Source organism: Lepidochelys kempii, chromosome 21 (assembly GCF_965140285.1).
Source record: "Lepidochelys kempii isolate rLepKem1 chromosome 21, rLepKem1.hap1, whole genome shotgun sequence".
NCBI classification, from domain to species: domain Eukaryota; kingdom Metazoa; phylum Chordata; order Testudines; family Cheloniidae; genus Lepidochelys; species Lepidochelys kempii.
Genome location: NC_136400.1, coordinates 18,799,794 through 18,819,154, shown reverse-complemented (window position 1 = coordinate 18,819,154; position 19,361 = coordinate 18,799,794). Strand labels below are relative to the sequence as shown.

Below are 19,361 nucleotides of genomic sequence, written 5' to 3'. Positions count from 1 at the left end.
GGGCTTGCCTACACTACCACTAAAGATGCTCTCCCACCGACATAGCTTCAGCCTCCCGTTGAGGTGGAGTAATTACGTTGACGGGAGAGGGCTCTCCTGCCGACTCAGCGCATCTTCATCAGGCACACTATATGGGAACAGCTGCATTGATGAAAACATGCCCTAATTTTCTGCCAGGCAGCATTCACAAAGCTCCAGCTGGAGCCCTAGGGGCCCCAGAGTAGGATTCCCAAACTAGGCAAGGGAGTGCCGATTTCCCGTGGAGCCCGTTCCAGAGCACCAACAACCTAAGAAAAAGACAACTAGGTGTGAGCAAGTCAAGAATTTTTCAACAGATGTATGTGTGTCTTCCCCGCTGGTTAGGGAGCTCACGCAGGATCTGGGAGACCCAAGTTCAAATCTCTCTTTGCCTCATTTGGGGCAGGAATTTGGAGCAGGTTGCCCACATCAGTGCCTAACCACCATGCTGCTGGATATTCTAAGAAGGGAGGCCCCACCAAATAAGTTTGAGAACCACTGCACTAGCCAGCCTACGGGTTAGGTGTTGTAACTCCTAAGTACTTCTGTGGATCAGAGCCTTAAATTATGTTGCCTTACATCCTCTGCCCATTGCTCTGCATGACCAAACTGAGGGCTTTATTTAAAGTATGCAGCAGTAAACTGCAGAATAAACAGAGTGGGTAGCGAGGTGATATTTGTCAGGCATTTTGATTGTTTGGGCCAGATTCTCCCCTGCACCATGATCTGCTTAGCGTAGGAGAGTGGGGAGCAGCCCAACAAGGAGTTGGTAGTGGTAGTATCCTGCTCTGAGCAGGGGGTTGGACTGGATGACCTCCTGAGGCCTCTTGCAACCCTGAGATTCTAGGATTCTGTGACTCCTGATATACAGGGTGGCTTGGAGCAGGTGGAATTGTTCTAACTTTAGTCAAGCTGGCTGCGTTCCCCCAAGAGACTATTCTGTAGTTGAAAACTGGTGAAGAGCAGCAGTCTCCCACCCAAGGTGCCCCCAAACCACTAATGCCATGGTATGTGGTGGGGTAGTTGATGCAGCCGCTGATTATGCCAGCTTTCTGCCAGATGAGAGTCACCCTCCCTCACCACAGGCCAACTCTCAGCTGGCCCCAGCAATGGCCAGATTGTAACTCCTTTGCACTTCTTACAACACCTCTGATTCCAGGAGGAGTATAGAGCTATTTGATTATCTTCTCATTTCTCTTTTTCAGCAACCTTTGAGAGTGAGATTATATTTTCTTAGCAGCACTCCCAGCTACCTTTGAGACACCACTGACTTCCTGAGGAAACTACAATCCATCGGTGATCTTCCTGATAGCACCATCCTGGCCACTATGGATGTAGAAGCCCTCTACACCAACATTCCACACAAAGATGGACTTCAAGCCGTCAAGAACACTATCCCCGATAATGTCACGGCTAAACTGGTGGCTGAACTTTGTGACTTTGTCCTTACCCGTAACTATTTTACATTTGGGGACAATGTATACCTTCAGATCAGCGACACTGCTATGGGTACCCGCATGGCCACACAGTATGCCAACATTTTTATGGCTGACTTAGAACAATGCTTCCTCAACTCTCATCCCCTAACACCCCTACTCTACTTGCGCTATATTGATGACATCTTCATCATCTGGACCCATGGAAAAGAAGCCCTTGAGGAATTCCACCATGATTTCAACAATTTCCATTCCACCGTCAACCTTAGCCTGGTCCAGTCCACACAAGAGATCCACTTCCTGGACACTACAGTGCTAATAAACGATGGTCACATAAACACCACCCTATACCAGAAACCTACTGACCGCTATTCCTACCTACATGCCTCCAGCTTTCACTCTGACCACACCACACGATCCATTGTCTACTGCCAAGCTCTGCGATACAACCGCATTTGCTCCAACCCCTCAGACAGAGACAAACACCTACAAGAGCCCTATCAAGCATTCTTACAACTACAATACCCACCTGCGGAAGTGAAGAAACAGATTGATAGAGCCAGAAGAGTTCCCAGAAGTCTCCTACTACAGGACAGGCCGAACAAAGAAAATAACAGAACGCTACTAGCCGTCACCTTCAGCCCCCAACTAAAACCCCTCCAACGCATTATTAAGGATCTACAACCTATCCTGAAGGATGACCCAACACTCTCACAAATCTTGGGAGACAGGCCAGTCCTTGCCTACAGACAGCCCCCCAACCTGAAGCAAATACTCACCAGCAACCACATACCACACAACAGAACCACTAACCCAGGAACCTATCCTTGCAACAAAGCCCGTTGCCAACTGTGCCCACATATCTATTCAGGGGACACCATCACAGGGCCTAATAACATCAGCCACACTATCAGAGGCTCGTTCACCGGCACATCCACCAATGTGATATATGCCATCATGTGCCAGCAATGTCCCTCTGCCATGTACATTGGTCAAACTGGACAGTCTCTACGTAAAAGAATAAATGGACACAAATCAGATGTCAAGAATTATAACATTCATAAACCAGTCGGAGAACACTTCAATCTCTCTGGTCACGCAATTACAGACATGAAAGTTGTGATATTACAACAAAAAACTTTAAATCCAGACTCCAGCGAGAAACTGTTGAATTGGAATTCATTTGCAAATTTGATACAATTAATTTAGGCTTGAATAGAGACTGGGAGTGGCTAAGTCATTATGCAAGGTAACCTATTTCCCCTTGTTTTTTCCTACCCCCCCCCCCCACCCGGACGTTCTTGTTAAACCCTGGATTTATGCTGGAAATGGCCCACCTTGATTATCATACACATTGTAAGGAGAGTGGTCACTTTAGATAAGCTATTACCAGCAGGAGAGTGGGTTTGTGGGGGGTGGGGGGGAAGAAAACCTGGATTTGTGCTGGAAATGGCCCAACTTGATTATCATACACATTATAAGGTGAGTGATCACTTTAGATAAGCTATTACCAGCAGGAGAGTGGGATGGGAGGAGGTATTTTTTCATGCTTTGTGTGTATATAAAAAGATCTTCTACACTTTCCACAGTATGCAGCCGATGAAGTGAGCTGTAGCTCACGAAAGCTTATGCTCAAATAAATTGGTTAGTCTCTAAGGTGCCACAAGTACTCCTTTTCTTTTTGGTATTAGTTAGGCTATTATCTCATGTTCTGCCTGGTTGTTATGTTGGTTTCAATATTTTTATATTATCCATATAAGAATATAAGGACAGCCATACTACGTCAGACCAAAGGTCCATCTAGCCCAACATTCTGTCTTCTAATAGTGGCCAATGCCATGTGCCCCGGACAGAATGAACAGAACAGGCAATCACCAAGTGATCCATCCCCTCTCGCCCATTCCCAGCTTCTGGCAAACAGAGGCTAGGGACACCATCCCTGCCCATCCTGGTTAATAACCATTGTTGGCCTATCCTCCATTAAACTTAACTAGTTCTTTTTTTAACCCTGTTATAGTCTCGGCCTTCACAACATCCTCTGGCAAGGAGTTCCACAGGTTGACTGTGCATTGTGTGAAAAAATACTTCCTTTTGTTTGTTTTAAACCTGCTGCCTATTAATTTCATTTGGTGACCCTCTAGTCCATGTGTCCATCCCTGGTTGGGATGATTTAGTCGGGGATCTGTCCTGCTTTGAGCAGGGGTTTGGACTAGATGACCTCCTGAGGTCCCTTCCAACCCTGATATTCTATGATTCTATGATGTTATAAGGAGTAAATAACACTTCCTTATTTATTTTCTCCACTAGATACTGAGATTATATCATTTAGCAATGAAACTGTCCTTGGGTGGACTGTAGCAACTACACACAGTAACCGACCATAAGAGTTAAGGACAGGAAGGGAAAATCCTGCACCTCAAAGGAACCAGCCAATCGCAGAATATAGTTAGTGTTCCTGCATTCTCTTGCCTCATTCACTACAGATCTTATATTAAGTAAGAATAAGAATGGCATACTAGATTTTTTCCATATACAATTCTTCTACGGATGGTAGCCCAGATTCTCTTGCCCTGAACCAGATCCTTTGAAGCTGTAAGCTGGCTAAAGCTGGCCATCTGAGAATTCCCTTGCTGACAATGCCAACATATCCAACTCTCATGCCAACTACCCATCCTAGTGCAGGGGACATGATGTGAGCAGAAGAAAGCATGTCAGAGGCAGCGGTGGAGTGCATATGTGCTCCACCAATTCTCAGCTGGCAGTTTCTTGGGGACAATAAAGTGTGGCAAAAGCAGCCACTAAATGTTCAGCATTATGCTGGCCATCAATGATTGGCGCACAGAACCAGGCAGCTGTTACTGGCTCCTGGTGCCCCACTGACACTCTTCTATGCTGACCTGAGTTCAACATAAGAGACTCAGATCAGCTTTGTCTGGCACACCAATTCTTAGTACTAACAGACAACAAACGTGTAGCTAACTTTCTTAAAAACTGTGCAATATATTGTATTTGAGAAATAGTATGCAATACTGTAATCAGAGTGTATAATATTGCATCTGCACAAGGACAGAGAGCTATGTCTGGCCCCCAGCAGAAATCAGAGTAGCCCTTACACTCAGGAACACTTCCCTTGCCCCAAGGGTATTCCTCAGGGGATGTTTCTGCACCCTTAATATCACCATCCCAGTGTAAAGTGCAAGAAGCCTTCTGTCTGCAGGAGATCTCAAATTTACAAAGGCCACTAAAATCCAGTCACTATGCTGTACTCATTGGGAAAAATGAAGTTTAATTCCCAGAAGTTTCTGGAGAAAATCCCAAGATTTGAAAATGTTCCCAAGGAAAAGAATAACTCATCCAACAAGGGCCCTAATGACATCTCTGGACGTTTTAATTTCTGTTTGACATAATTTGATGGAATATACTGCATAGAGGGAAAAATGCATCAGGTTAATGCTTTAAAAAAAGGCAAAGTATAAAGAGTTATCATTGCAAAGGTCTTAATCAATTTTGATATTATCTACTGATGAGTAATTTAAATAGGATGCATTAGGAACAGTGCGTTCTCTTAACATTCTTCATTAAAGCAGTTGCAAGAACAATTCAGGAAAAAAATTTATACACACAACTTAAAAATACAATATTTTTTCTACCCAAAGTGCATGCTTAGGTGGCTCATGTATTGCTACCCAAAAGTAGAATTTAAAACTAGGTGGCCAATTTCCCACCGGGCTTGCGGCTTTATAATCTTTGCACTGCAAGTTATCACTGCAGTAGAAAGAGAGAGCCTGAGACATGAGGCCGGCTATAAGGGGCCTGGTGTAAGGCCTAAGGCCTGAACTAAAATCAGGCCCTGCTGAGGTAAAGCAAAGTTAGCAAGAGTCAAGATATGATCAAAAGTCAGGCCCTGTTACAGCACATGCCTACTTACAAGTTCACAGAACCTGGCAGAAACAGGACTGGTATTGCAAAAACACAAACACTCCTAGGCACTAAAAGTAAACACATTCCAGAAGGTTAGTGCCAGAACACCCTGATACCAAGATATGGTGTAAGCACACTCCTTGAAGTTGGTACAGGGACACACTGGACCCTCTTAAAGATAAGGTCAGGATACAGCGTGATGGATAGAGATGTTTTGATCGCACCAACTTATACATGGTAAAGAGTAGTAACCATGTCAGAAGGGCAATATGTAACTTGTTTGTATCAGTGTATAAAGAGCGGTCTTAGAGGCAATGTTTTTGTCTGATCGACGGGGGAATGGAAAGTCCTGCCATTCACTGAGCTGGTAAACGTGTTGGTGGTCCTATAGAGTCTACGGGATTCTTTGTCCACAATAAACCTGGCTGAGTGCCTTCGCTACTGAAACAAGTCTGTGGTCTTCTTGTGCAATTCAATCAAGGTCTGCTGCGTCAGCTATCTGCACAGAGCTGGCACAGCACACATCAAGAACAAACACACAGCCAACAATTGACAACAATCATTATGATCACGTAGTCTGACCTCCTGTTTAACACAAGTCACAGGAATTCCTTGAATTAATTCCTATTTGAACTAGAGAATATCTTTAAGACAACCCTCCAACCTTGATTTAAAAATGGTCAGTGATGGACAACCAACTGTGAACTCTGGTAAATTGTTCTAATGGTTAATTACTTTCACTGCTTAAAAAAAAGTGCTCCTTATTTCCATTCTAAACTTGTCTAGCTTCACCTTTCAGCCACTGAATCTTGTTATACCTTTGTGTGCTCGGCTGAAGAATCCATTATTATCAATTTTTGTCTCATATGTAGGTACTTACAGACCATGATCCAGTCACCCTTAACCTTCTTTTTTGTTAAATTAAACAGAGTAAGCTCCTTGAGTGTCTCACCATACGGCATGTTTTCTAATCCTTTAATCATTCTTGTGGCTCTTTTCTGACCTCTCTCCAATTTACCAACATCCTTCTTGAACTGCCAACACCAGTACTGAACACTATTTCAGCAGTGGTTGCACCAGTGAGAAATACAAAGGTAATATATTCTCTCTACTCAATATTCTCCTGGTTTATGTATATATAATATTTATTCACATTGGTTCTCTTTGCCACAGAGTCACACTGGAACTCATGTTCACTGAACCCAACCTAAACCTAAAGAAAATCCCCCTGCTACTCTTGTGCACTTTCCCTACTGTTCTCCACATGCTTTAGGAGGATACAGTCCTATGCTCTCTCACACAGATAAGTTGGGGGCATTGCTCAATGGGCATAAAGTTTGGGTTTTTTGTGGTGTGATATGGGAGGTACTGCCATAACTGATTTAATAATTAAACTTAATGTTTGCTACTCTAATTGTGGTTTATTAATTTTGGACCTACATTTTATTGCTTATTAGGCATTATTTTAATACTGTTTTTTATTTATATTAATAGATTTTTAGACTAATTTTTTAAAAGATTATAGTGTAATAAGTACAGATTTACAAAAACAAAATAACTATTAAAAATCAACAAAAATTTTAGTTACCTTTACATCAGCCTAAAATTATTAAAAACCCTAAATTAATTAAAAAAATAATCCTGTAATATAACAAACACTAAACAAATGTAATTCCAAATAAAAATAAATATTTAATTCAAATAAAAATAATCCAACAAGTACAAATAGCTACTCTATTATTAAAAAAAACCTAAAAATTAAGCCAAAAACTAATTCTCAAACATTTAAATAAAACACAGTTATTAAAACAAACGTCTACAAGAAATTACAAAATAAACTGCATCTTCATCAATAAAATATCAGCAAAATCTTAAACTAATATTTCTTACTTTAAAAAAAATACAGTAACTTTACAAACTCCCTAACAGCTCAGCAAAAAACTAAATATTAAACAAAAAAAACCCCCCAAATTATTTCTAAATATTATTACAAAATTTAAACAAACCAAACACAGATCAAACACAGCCTCAATATAAAAAGCATAATTTTAAGGTGCATCAAAAAATAAAATTCTCAAATACAAAGCCCTCTACTTAGACAAATAAACCCTAAAGCAAACTCAATAAGTAAAATCCTAAAAAAAGATAAAAACCTATATAACAATCCAATTCACAGCACCAGGAAATACCGTATTAATTTTACGGGCCAAAAGAGTTAAGGTTTGGGGGATTGAGGTTTTTTGTTTTGTTTTTTAAACGAAGACTTGTTGTTGGGTTTTTTTGGCAAAGAACACTCAAAAGCATTTATTTTAAATTTGGAAGATTATAGATTAAACATAAAAAACAAGGAATTATAACAAGCATTTAAATTGAAACTGAAACTGAGTAACTATGCAAAATAAACCATTAAAATACATTTTAAAAATTTTGAGGTAAAATATTAGTGTCTTATTTTCACCAACAACCATTCTTTGACAGAAAGAAAAGGGTTAATTTTACTCTCAGTCCTGTTGTGTGAAGGGTATTCACTTTTTCTGTTTTTAACAGACAGAAACACAAAGTAGAGAACAGGCGGGATAGAAAAGGGGGGGAGGGCAATACGGTTTTTGTTTATATTTTTGGAGCACTGGACAGCTGGTCAATCATGAATAGATACTTTAGGCTGGCAGGTGAGCCATGACACTTGTTGCGTGGACCCTGGCTCACATTCCACTTAGGGATCATTTTTTTTCCAAACAGGGCATCGGTGGATGGGCCTTTTATTTTGCTATTCTGGTGTTTGCAGTACAGTTTGAGGATTCGATGAAAAAGCTGAGCAAGTGAGGATAGAAGGAAACATGCGTGGTGGGTACAATAGGCCAGGGGAGGCTAATACTCGCCTAAACAAAGCCCAGACCCCGCCCATGCTCCACCCTGTCCCCCATCATAGAATCACAGAATATCACGGTTGGAAGGAACCACAGGAGGTCATCTAGTCCAACCCCCTGCTCAAAGCAGGACCAATCCCCAACTAAATCATCCCAGCCAGGGCTTTCTCAAGCCTGATCTTAAAAACTTAAAAGTAAGGAGATTCCACCACCTCCCTACGTAACGCATTCCAGTGCTTCATCACCCTCCTAGTGAAAAAGATTTTCCTAATATCCAACCTAAACCTCCCCCACTGCAACTTGAGACCATTACTCCTCGTTCTGTCATCTGCTACCACTGAGAACAGTCTAGAGCCATCCTCTTTGGAACCCCTTTTCAGGTAGTTAAAGCAGCTATCAAATCCCCCCTCATTCTTCTCTTCTGCAGACTAAATAATCCCAGTTCCCTCAGCCTCTCCTCATAACTCATGTGTTCCAGGCCCCTAATCATTTTTGTTGCCCTCCGCTGGACTCTTTCCAATTTTTCCACATCCTTCTTGTAGTGTGGGGCCCAAAACTGGACACAGTACTCCAGATGAGGCCTCACCAATGTCGAATAGAGGGGAACGATCACGTCCCTCGATCTGCTGGCAATGCCCCTACATATACATCCCAAAATGCCATCGGTCTTCTTGGCAACAAGGGCACACTGTTGACTCATATCCAGCTTCTCGTCACTGTAACCCCTAGGTCCTTTTCTGCCGAACTGCTGCCTAGCCATTCAGTCCCTAGTCTGTAGCGGTGCATGGGATTCTTCCGTCCTAAGTGCAGGACTCTGCATTTGTCCTTGTTTAACCTCATCAGATTTCTTTTGGCCCAATCCTCCAATTTGTCTAGGGCCCTCTGTATCCTATCTACCTCTCCTCCCAGTTTAGTGTCTTCTGCAAACTTGTTGTGGGTGCAATCCTTTCCATCCTCCAGATCATTAATGAAGGTATTGAACAAAACCGGCCCGAGGAGCGACCCTTGGGACACTCTGCTAGATACCGGCTGCCAACTAGACATGGAGCCATTGATCATTACCCGTCGAGCCCGACAATCTAGCCAGCTTTCTGTTCACCTTATAGTCCATTCATCCAGCCCATACTTCTTTAACTTTCTAGCAAGAATACTGTGGGAGACAGTGTCAAAAGCTTTACTAAAGTCAAGGAATAACACTTCCACTGCTTTCCCCGCATCCACAGAGCCACTTATCTTATCATAGAAGGCAATTAGATTAGTCAGGCATGACTTGCCCTTGGTGAATCCATGCTAACTCTTCCTGATCACTTTCCTCTCCTCTAAGTGTTTCAGAATTGATTCCTTGAGGACCTGCTCCATGATTTTTTCAGGGACTGAGGTGAGGCTGACTGACCTGTAGTTCCCTGGATCCTCCTCCTTCCCTTTTTTAATGTTGGCCACTATATTAGCCTTTTTCCAGTCGTCTGGGACCTCCCCCGATCACCATGAGTTTTCAAAGATAATGTCCAATGGCTCTGCAATCACATCCACCAACTCCTTTAGCACTCTCGGATGCAGCGCATCCTGCCCCATGGACTTGTGCTTGTCCAGCTTTTCTAAATAGTCCTGAACCACTTCTTTCTCCACAGAGGGCTGGACACCTCCTCCCCATGCTGTGCTGCCTAGTGCAGTAGTTGCTCACACTTCTAAACTTAATCCAGAAGCTCTCAGGTTTTTCTGCAGTTTCATACCGGAGCTCTGAGCAGTCATACTGCTCGCTTACATACAATGCAACTCCCCGACCTTTTCTGCCCTGCCTGTCCTTCCTGAACAGTTTATATCCATCCATGACAGTACTCCAGTCATGTGAGTTATCCCACCACGTCTCTGTTATTCCAATCACATCATAATTCCTTGACTGTGCCAGGACTTCCAGTTCTCCCTGTTTGTGTCCCAGGATTCTTGCATTTGTGTATAGGCACTTGAGATAACTTGCTGATTGTCCCGCTTTCTCAGTATGAGGCAGGAGCCCACCCCCTCACGCTCTCCTGCTCGTGCTTCCTCCCGGTATCCTACTTACCTCAGGGCTTTGGTCTCCTTCCCCTGGTGAACATAGTTTAAAGCCTTCCTCACTAGGTTAGCCAGACTGCTTGGGAAGATGCTCCTCCCTCTCTTCGTTAGGTGGAGCCCGTCTCTGCCTAGCACTCCTCCTTCATGGAACACCATCCCATGGTCAAAGAATCCAAAGCCTTCTCTCCGACACCACCTGCGTAGCCATTCATTGACTTCCACGATTCGACGGTCTCTACCTAGGCCTTTTCCTTCCATGGGGAGGATGGACGAGAACACCACTTGCGCCTCAAACTCCTTTATCCTTCTTCCCAGAGCCACGTAGTCTACAGTGATCCGCTCAAGGTCATTCTTGGCAGGATCATTGGTGCCCACATGGAGAAGCAGGAAGGGGTAGCGATCCGAGGGCTTGATGAGTCTCGGCAGTCTCTCTGTCATATTGTGAATCCTGGCAAGCAGCAGACTTCTCGATTTTCCGGTGGAGGAGGCAGATAGATGACTCAGTCCCCCTCAAGAGAGAGTCCCTGACCACCACCATTCGCCTCCTTCTCTTGGGAGCGGTGGTCGTGGTACCCACATCCCAAAGACAGTGCATCTCTTGCCTTCCAATCGGCGAAGTCTCCTTCTGTTCCCTTCCCTCAGATGTATCATGTAGTCCACTCTCCGCATTAGTACCTGTGCAGAGAACATGAAAATGGTTGCTTACCTGTATCTGCACTGCTGGTACATGGACGCTCCCCTTTGTTCTTCTGGAGGTCACATGCTGCCAAATTTCTTCCCCGTCCTTCTGTCCCCTCTGCGCAGTCTGCTCTGAACCTTCAGAATGTTGTGTCCGTAGAAGCATATCCTGACATCTGTCAAGGAAATCTTCAGTTTCTCTTATGCATCGATACTTGTTTCTCCAGACCTTGAACCTTCTCTTCCAATATGGAGACGAACTTGCCTCTTTGGTGCCCAAGCTGGCAGGAGCTCAGCTCTGTTGCCAGCCGGAGGTAAGAAGGCCGGCACTGGGGGCGACCCAGCACTGAGTCTGGCCAGCAGCCCAGCACTGGGGCAGACGCTGTGGCTGGCCAGTGGCCTGGAAGTAGCTCGGCAGCCTGGCGCTGGAGACTGGTGGGTGGCCCGGTGCTGGGGCCCAGCACTGAGGCCAGGCCAGCGCTGGGGGCTGATGCTGAGGCCGGCCAGTGGCCTGGCACTGGTACCGGCTGGGGTCCCATGGTGGTTCGGCCGGGGCTCTTCTGGCTGTGGGGACGCAGAGGGGAGAAAGACAGGCACTCAGGGCTTCAGCAGACAGGGGGTAGGCGTGGGGCCTTGAGCACAAGTGGCCGGGCCGCGTAGCTAGCCTCCCAGAAGGGGACCTCACATGCCACCCACGGAAGGAAATATAATTGGGCAGAAAGTAACATACAAAAAGTGAAAGGAGACAGTATAGGGTCTTATGTGACTCTGATTGGAGCCCCTGACAATTAGGTAAGAAAGTCCTTCAGTCTTGTCTACTTTTTCTTTCTCGGGGTCAGGGAAGATGAGATAAGCTGGGCTGAGACAAGTGGAGCTGAGATGCCATGGTGCTTTTTTAAAAAGTCCCCTTTTTTTTTTTTTTTTTTTTTTTTTAAAGAAGGAGGGGAAGGTACGCAGCATAGTCCATCCCCTCATTATTGTGTTTACTGATTAGGTCTACACCACTACACCAGTTTTGGTCTATTAATTTTTGGATTCACATCTTCTAACATAGTCTCTGTGTTATATTAGTACGCCTTTTTGTTTAGACTAATTTAGTCTCTTGTTTGATTTTCCTGCACCTTTTTATAACATTTTTATTGAAAATACCTTGACCAACTTTTCATGGTTAATTCCCAAGCAGGGAAAATGTTGTGGGCCAAATTGTCGCGCCAGACCAAAGTCACCATCTGGAGGATGGTGTGGATTGCACTCTCAGCAAATTTGCGGATGATACTAAACTGGGAGGAGTGGTAGATACGCTGGAGGGGAGAGATAGGATACAGAAAGACCTAGACAAATTGGAGGATTGGGCCAAAAGAAATCTGATGAGGTTCAATAAGGATAAGTGCAGGGTCCTGCACTTAGGATGGAAGAATCCAATGCACCGCTACAGACTAGGGACCGAATGGCTAGGCAGCAGTTCTGCGGAAAAGGACCTAGGGGTGACAGTGGACGAGAAGCTGGATATGAGTCAGCAGTGTGCCCTTGTTGCCAAGAAGGCCAATGGCATTTTGGGATGTATAAGTAGGGGCACAGCGAGCAGATCGAGGGACGTGATCGTTCCCCTCTATTCGACATTGGTGAGGCCTCATCGGGAGTACTGTGTCCAGTTTTGGGCCCCACACTACAAGAAGGATGTGGATAAATTGGAGAGAGTGCAGCGAAGGGCAACAAAAATGATTAGGGGTCTAGAGCACATGAGTTATGAGGAGAGGCTGAGGGAGATGGGATTGTTTAGCCTGCAGAAGAGAAGAATGAGGGGGGATTTGATAGCTGCTTTCAACTACCTGAAAGGGGGTTCCAAAGAGGATGGCTCTAGACTGTTCTCAATGGTAGCAGATGACAGAATGAGGAGTAATGGTCTCAAGTTGCAGTGGGGGAGGTTTAGATTGGATATTAGGAAAAACTTTTTCACTAAGAGGGTGGTGAAACACTGGAATGCGTTACCTAGGGAGGTGGTAGAATCTCCTTCCTTAGAGGTTTTTAAGGTCAGGCTTGACAAAACCCTGGCTGGGATGATTTAACTGGGAATTGGTCCTGCTTCGAGCAGGGGGTTGGACTAGATGACCTTCAGGGGTCCCTTCCAACCCTGATATTCTATGATTCTATGATTCAACTAGTTTCCAGAGTTTCAGTTTTCATTTTTAAAAAGTTAGTCTGTAACTGCTATTGTTGCAGAAGAAACCTTCAAAATGTAATCCAAGTGTAACCAATACATAGGTGTCCGCCTGAGTTTGCAGAGCCTGAAAAAATAGCTCTGAGGTATGCACCACCCATTCATTTCATTTCAAACATCAACATTATTAACTATTTCACTGCTCATCAAATCTTGTAAAAAAGGAGAGAAGTTTATTTTGAGATCTAAAATATAAGTAGGCCTTTAACATCACAGGATGTACTTGGAGGGAAGCACAATGAGTTTTGTTTTCCTGAATAGGATCTCAGCTTTAAGCAGCTTGGGAATACTGTTGTATTACATTTTAGGTGTCATGAATCAGGAATAGGTTCAAACAGGAATTATTTCAGGAAGTTCAATGATCTGTGCTATGCAAAAAGAAAAGGAGTATTTGTGGCACCTTAGAGACTAACCAACTTATCTGTTACCTTCGTCAGCTACAGCTCACTTCATATGAGCTGTATCTCACGAAAGCTTATGCTCAAATAAATTGGTTAGTCTCTAAAGTGCCACAAGTACTCCTTTTCTTTTTGCGAATACAGACTAACATGGCTGTTATTCTGAAACCTGTGTTATGCAGAAGTAGGGTGACCAGATGTCCCATTTTTAAAGGGACAGTCTTGTTTTTGGAGACCTTTTCTTATATAGGTGCCTATTACCGCATCCTGTTTTTTCACAGTTGCTATCCGGTAACCCTATACAGAAGGTCAGATTGGATGATCACTGTAGTCACTTAAGTGAAATGAGAGAAATGGTGTCTTATGTGACGGATTTGTTCAAGGTGAGGACTGTATGAGTGTGTACAAGGTGCTAGACAATGTATCAATAGTGCTCTAGGCTAATGTTTTTACAACAAAGTTGAGTTATCATATGCCTCATTATATACCTGTAGGTACTGCTGCAATATGTTTTGGCTCATTGTCTACAAAGATATGACCACCTTGTTAGCTTTAGATAAGCTATTACCAGCAGGACAGTGGGGTGAGAGGAGGTATTGTTTCATGGTCTCTGTGTGTATATAATGTCTTCTGCAGTTTCCACGGTATGCATCTGATGAAGTGAGCTGTAGCTCATGAAAGCTCATGCTCTAATAAATTGGTTAGTCTCTAAGGTGCCACAAGTACTCCTTTTCTTTTTGCGAATACAGACTAACACGGCTGTTACTCTGAAACCTGTCATTAGTAAAACCAGTAAGTATTAGAAACGGTAATATTGACTATAGTACTCAAAATAAAAATTGATGTAGGAATCTCCACTTTTAAAAAATATTAAATCAAATTTTGCAGTTCTCCATATTGCACGCTAACACTAAACCCTTTCTGCTCCACAGATCAGCTAATAAAAATGCTACAGAATTGGTATTGCACCAACTGAAACATTACACACAATTCAAGGCAAAAACTATAAAGAAAGAGGAACTAATATGTATAACGATACCGTTTAAAACCCAGGGAATAAATGAAAAGTAACATGCCGGGAGATGACTGCCATTTTCTGTATTCTGAGAACAAAATGATCAAGGGTCATCCAAGCCTCAGTTAAAAAAATCTCATGTCAGACCCAATTCCTTTAAATTATGCAATACAAGGCTATCTTAGACACGGGTGTATCTAAGGATGTATTATATAATGAGAAATAGCATGTAGTCGTATAATTACTATACCATAATGCCTACAAACAAGAGTATAATGTGTTTTCAATTTTTACTTTTATGTTTTCTGATTTTGTGTTTAATTGCGCATCTTTAATATTCTACTGACACTGCTTTTTGTATGAATATAGACAACTCAAAAGTTTTACACTAAGCTGGGGGGAAAAGTAGATATGCTGGAGGGTAGGGATAGGGTCCAGAGTGACCTAGACTAATTGGAGGATTGAGCCAAAAGAAATCTGTTGAGGTTCAGCAAGGACAAGTGCAGAAGAATCCCATGCACTTCTACAGGCTGGGGACCGACTGGCTAAGTGGCAGTTCTGCAGAAAAGGACCTGGGGATTACAGTGGACGAGAAGCTGGATATGAGCCAGCAGTGTGCCCTTGTTGCCAAGAAGGCCAATGGCATTTTGGGATGTATATGTAGGGGCGTTGCCAGCAGATCGAGGAAAGCGATTATTCCCCTCTATTCGGCACTGGTGAGCCCACATCTGGAGTACTGCACCCAGTTTTGGGTCCCCTACTAAAGAAAGGATGTGGACAAATTGGAGAGAGTTCAACGGAGGGCAACGAAAATGATCAGGGGGTGGGGGCACGTGACTTATGAGGAGAGGCTGAGGGAACTGGGCTTGCTTAGTCTGCAGAAGAGAAGAACATAAGAACGGCCATACTGGGTCAAAGGTCCATCAAGCCAGGTATCCTGTCCTTTGACAGTGGCCAATGGCAGGTGCCCCAAAGGGAATGAACAGACAGGTTATCATCAAGTGATCCATGCCCTGTCACCCAATCCCAGCTTCTGGCAAACAGAGGCTAGGGACACCATTCCTGCCCATCCTGGCTAATAGCCATTGATGGACCTATCTTCCATGAATCTATCTAGCTCCCTTTTGAACCCCATTATAGTATTGGCCTTCACAACACCCTCTGACAAGGAGTTCCAGAAGTTGACAGTGCGTTGCATGAAAAAATACTTTCTTGTGTTTGCTTTAAACCTACTAATTTCATTTGGTGGCCCCTGGTTCTTGTATTATGAGGAGTAAATAACACTTCCTTATTTACTTTCTCTATACCACTCATGATCTTATAGACCTCTATCATATCCCCCCTTTGTCGCCTCTTTTCCAAGCTGAAAAGTCCCAGTCTTATTACTCTCTCCTCTATGGAAGCCGTTCTATACCCCTAATCATTTTTGTTGCCCTTTTCTGAACCTGTTCCAATTCCAATATATCTTTTTTGAGATGGGGTGACCACATCTGCACGCAGTATTCAAGGTATGGGCGTACCATGGATTTATATGTAGGCAATATGATATTTTCCATCTTATCATCTATCCCTTTTTGATGATTCCCAACATTCTGTTCAGCTTTTTGACTGCTGCTGCACATTGAGTGGATGATTTCAGAGAACTATCCACAATGATTCCAAGATCACAGAATCATAAAATATCAGGGTTGGAAGGGACCTCAGGAGGTCATCTAGTCCAACCCCCTGCTCAAAGCAGGTCCAATCCCCAACTAAATCATCCCAGCCAGGGCTTTCTCAAGCCTGACCTTAAAAACTTCTAGGGAAAGAGATTCCACCACCTCCCTAGGTAACGCATTCCACTGTTTCACCACCCTCCTAGTGAAAAAGTTTTTCCTAATATCCAACCTAAACCTCTCGCACTGCAACTTGAGACCATTATTCCTTGTTCTCTCATCTGCTACCACTGAGAACAGTCTAGATCCATCCTCTTTGGAACCCCTTTTCAGGTAGTTGAAAGCAGCTATCAAATCCCCCCTCATTCTTCTCTTCTGCAGACTAAATAATCCCAGTTCCCTCAGCCTCTCCTCATAACTCATGTGTTCCAGGCCCCTAACCATTTTTGTTGCCCTCCGCTGGACTCTTTCCAATTTTTCCACATCCTTCTTGTAGTGTGGGGCCCAAAACTGGACACAGTACTCCAGATGAGGCCTCACCAATGTCAAATAGAGGGGAACGATCACGTCCCTCGATCTGCTGGCAACGCCCCTACATATACATCCCAAAATGCCATTGGCCTTCTTGGCAACAAGGGCACACTGTTGACTCATATCCAGCTTCTCGTCCACTCTCACCCCTAGGTCCTTTTCTGCCGAACTGCTGCCGAGCCATTCGGTCCCTCGTCTGTAGCTGTGTATGGGATTCTTCCGTCCTAAGTGCAGCACTCTGCACTTGTCCTTGTTGAACCTCATCAGATTTCTTTTGGCCCAATCCTCCAATTTGTCTAGGGCCCTCTGTATCCTATCCCTAACCTCCCAGCATATCTACCACTCCTCCCAGTTTAGTGTCTTCTGCAAACTTGCTCAGGGTGCAATCCACACCATCCTCCAGATCATTTATGAAGATATTGAACAAAACTGGCCCGAGGACCGACCCTTGAGGCACTCCACTTGATACCTTTCTCAGATCTCTTTCTTGAGAGGAACAGCTAATTTAGACCCCATCATTGTATATGTATAGTTAGGATTATGTTTTCCAATGTGTATTACTTTGCATTTATCAACATTAAATTTCATCTGCCATTTTGTTGCCCAGTCACCCAGTTTTCAGAGATCCTTTTGTAGCTCTTCATAATCTGCCTGAGACTTAATTATCTTGAGCAGTTTTGTTTCATCTGCAAATTTTGCCACCTCACTGTTTACCCCTTTTTCCAGATCGTTTATGAATATGTTAAAAAGGACTGGGCCCAGTGCAGATTCCTGGGGGACACCACTATTTACCTCTCTCCATTCTGAAAACTGACCATTTATTCCTACCCTTTGTTTCCTGTCTTTTAACCAGTTACCAATCCATGAGAGAACCTTCCCTCTTATCCCATGACTCTCTACTCCGGGGGACTGAGTCATCTATCTGCCGCCCTGACCGGGAAAACCGAGAAGTCTGCTGCTTGCCGGGGGCTAAGATTCGCGATGTGACGGAGAGACTGCCGAGACCCATCAAGCCCTCGGATCGCTACCCCTTCCTGCTTCTCCACGTGGGCACCAATGATACTGCCAAGAATGACCTTGAGCGGATCACTGCGGACTACGTGGCTCTGGGAAGAAGGATAAAGGAGTCAGAGGCGCAGGTGGTGTTCTCGTCCATCCTCCCCGTGGAAGGAAAGGCCTGGGTAGGGACCGTCAAATTGTCGAAGTCAACGAATGGCTACGCAGGTGGTGTCGGAGAGAAGGCTTTGGATTCTTTGACCATGGGATGGTGTTCCATGAAGGAGGAGTGCTGGGCAGAGACAGGCTCCACCTTACGAAGAGAGGGAAGAGCATCTTTGCCAGCAGGCTGGCTAACCTAGTGAGGAGGGCTTTAAACTAGGTTCACCGGGGGAAGGAGACCAAAGCCCTGAGGTAAGTGGGAAAGCGGGATACCGGGAGGAAGCACAGGCAGGAATATCTGTGAAGGGAGGGCTCCTGCCTCATACTGAGAATGAGGGGCGATCAGCAGGTTATCTCAAGTGCTTATATAGGAATGCACAAAGCCTTGGAAACAAGCAGGGAGAACTGGAGGTCCTGGTGATGTCAAGGAATTATGACGTGATTAGAATAACAGAGACTTGGTGGGATAACTCACGTGACTGGAGTACTGTCATGGATGGTTATAAACTGTTCAGGAAGGATAGGCAGGGCAGAAAAGGTGGGGGAGTAGCACTGTATGTAAGGGAGCAGTATGACTGCTCAGAGCTCCGGTATGATACTGCAGAAAAACCTGAGTGTCTCTGGATTAAGTTTAGAAGTGTGAGCAACAGGAGTGATGTAGTGGTGGGAGGCTGCTATAGACCACTGGACCAGGGGGATGAAGTGGATGAGGCTTTCTTCCGGCAGCTCGCGGAAGCTACTAGATCGCATGCCCTGGTTCTCATGGGTGACTTTAATTTTCCTGATATCTGCTGGGAGAGCAGTACAGTGGTGCATAGACAATCCAGGAAGTTTTTGGAAAGCGTAGGGGACAATTTCCTGGTGCAAGTGCTGGAGGAGCCAACTAGGGAGGGAGCTTTTCTTGACCTGCTGCTCACAAATCGGGAAGAATTAGTAGGGGAAGCAAAAGTGAATGGGAATCTGGGAGGCAGTGACCATGAGTTGGTTGAGTTCAGGATCCTGACACAGGGAAGAAAGGTAAGCAGCAGGATACGGACCCTGGACTTCAGGAAAGCAGACTTCGACTCCCTCAGGGAACGGATGGCCAGGATCCCCTGGGGGACTAACATGAAGGGGAAAGGAGTCCAGGAGAGCTGGCTGTATTTCAAGGAATCCCTGCTGAGGTTACAGGGACAAACCATCCCGATGTGTCGAAAGAATAGTAAGTATGGCAGGCGACCAGCTTGGCTTAACGGTGAAATCCTAGCAGATCTTAAGCATAAAACAGAAGCTTACAAGAAGTGGAAGGTTGGACATATGACCAGGGAAGAGTATAAAAATATTGCTCGGGCATGTAGGAATGAAATTAGGAGGGCCAAATCGCACCTGGAGCTGCAGCTAGCGAGAGATGTTAAGAGTAACAAGAAGGGTTTCTTCA

General features: G+C 44.4%; 1 protein-coding gene across 14 annotated transcripts in view; it reads right to left on the bottom strand.

Annotated features, from left to right (window-relative positions):
- Positions 1-19,361, bottom strand: part of LZTR1 (leucine zipper like post translational regulator 1) — a 298,691-nt gene that overhangs the window by 142,483 nt on the left and 136,847 nt on the right. The window lies entirely within an intron of this gene.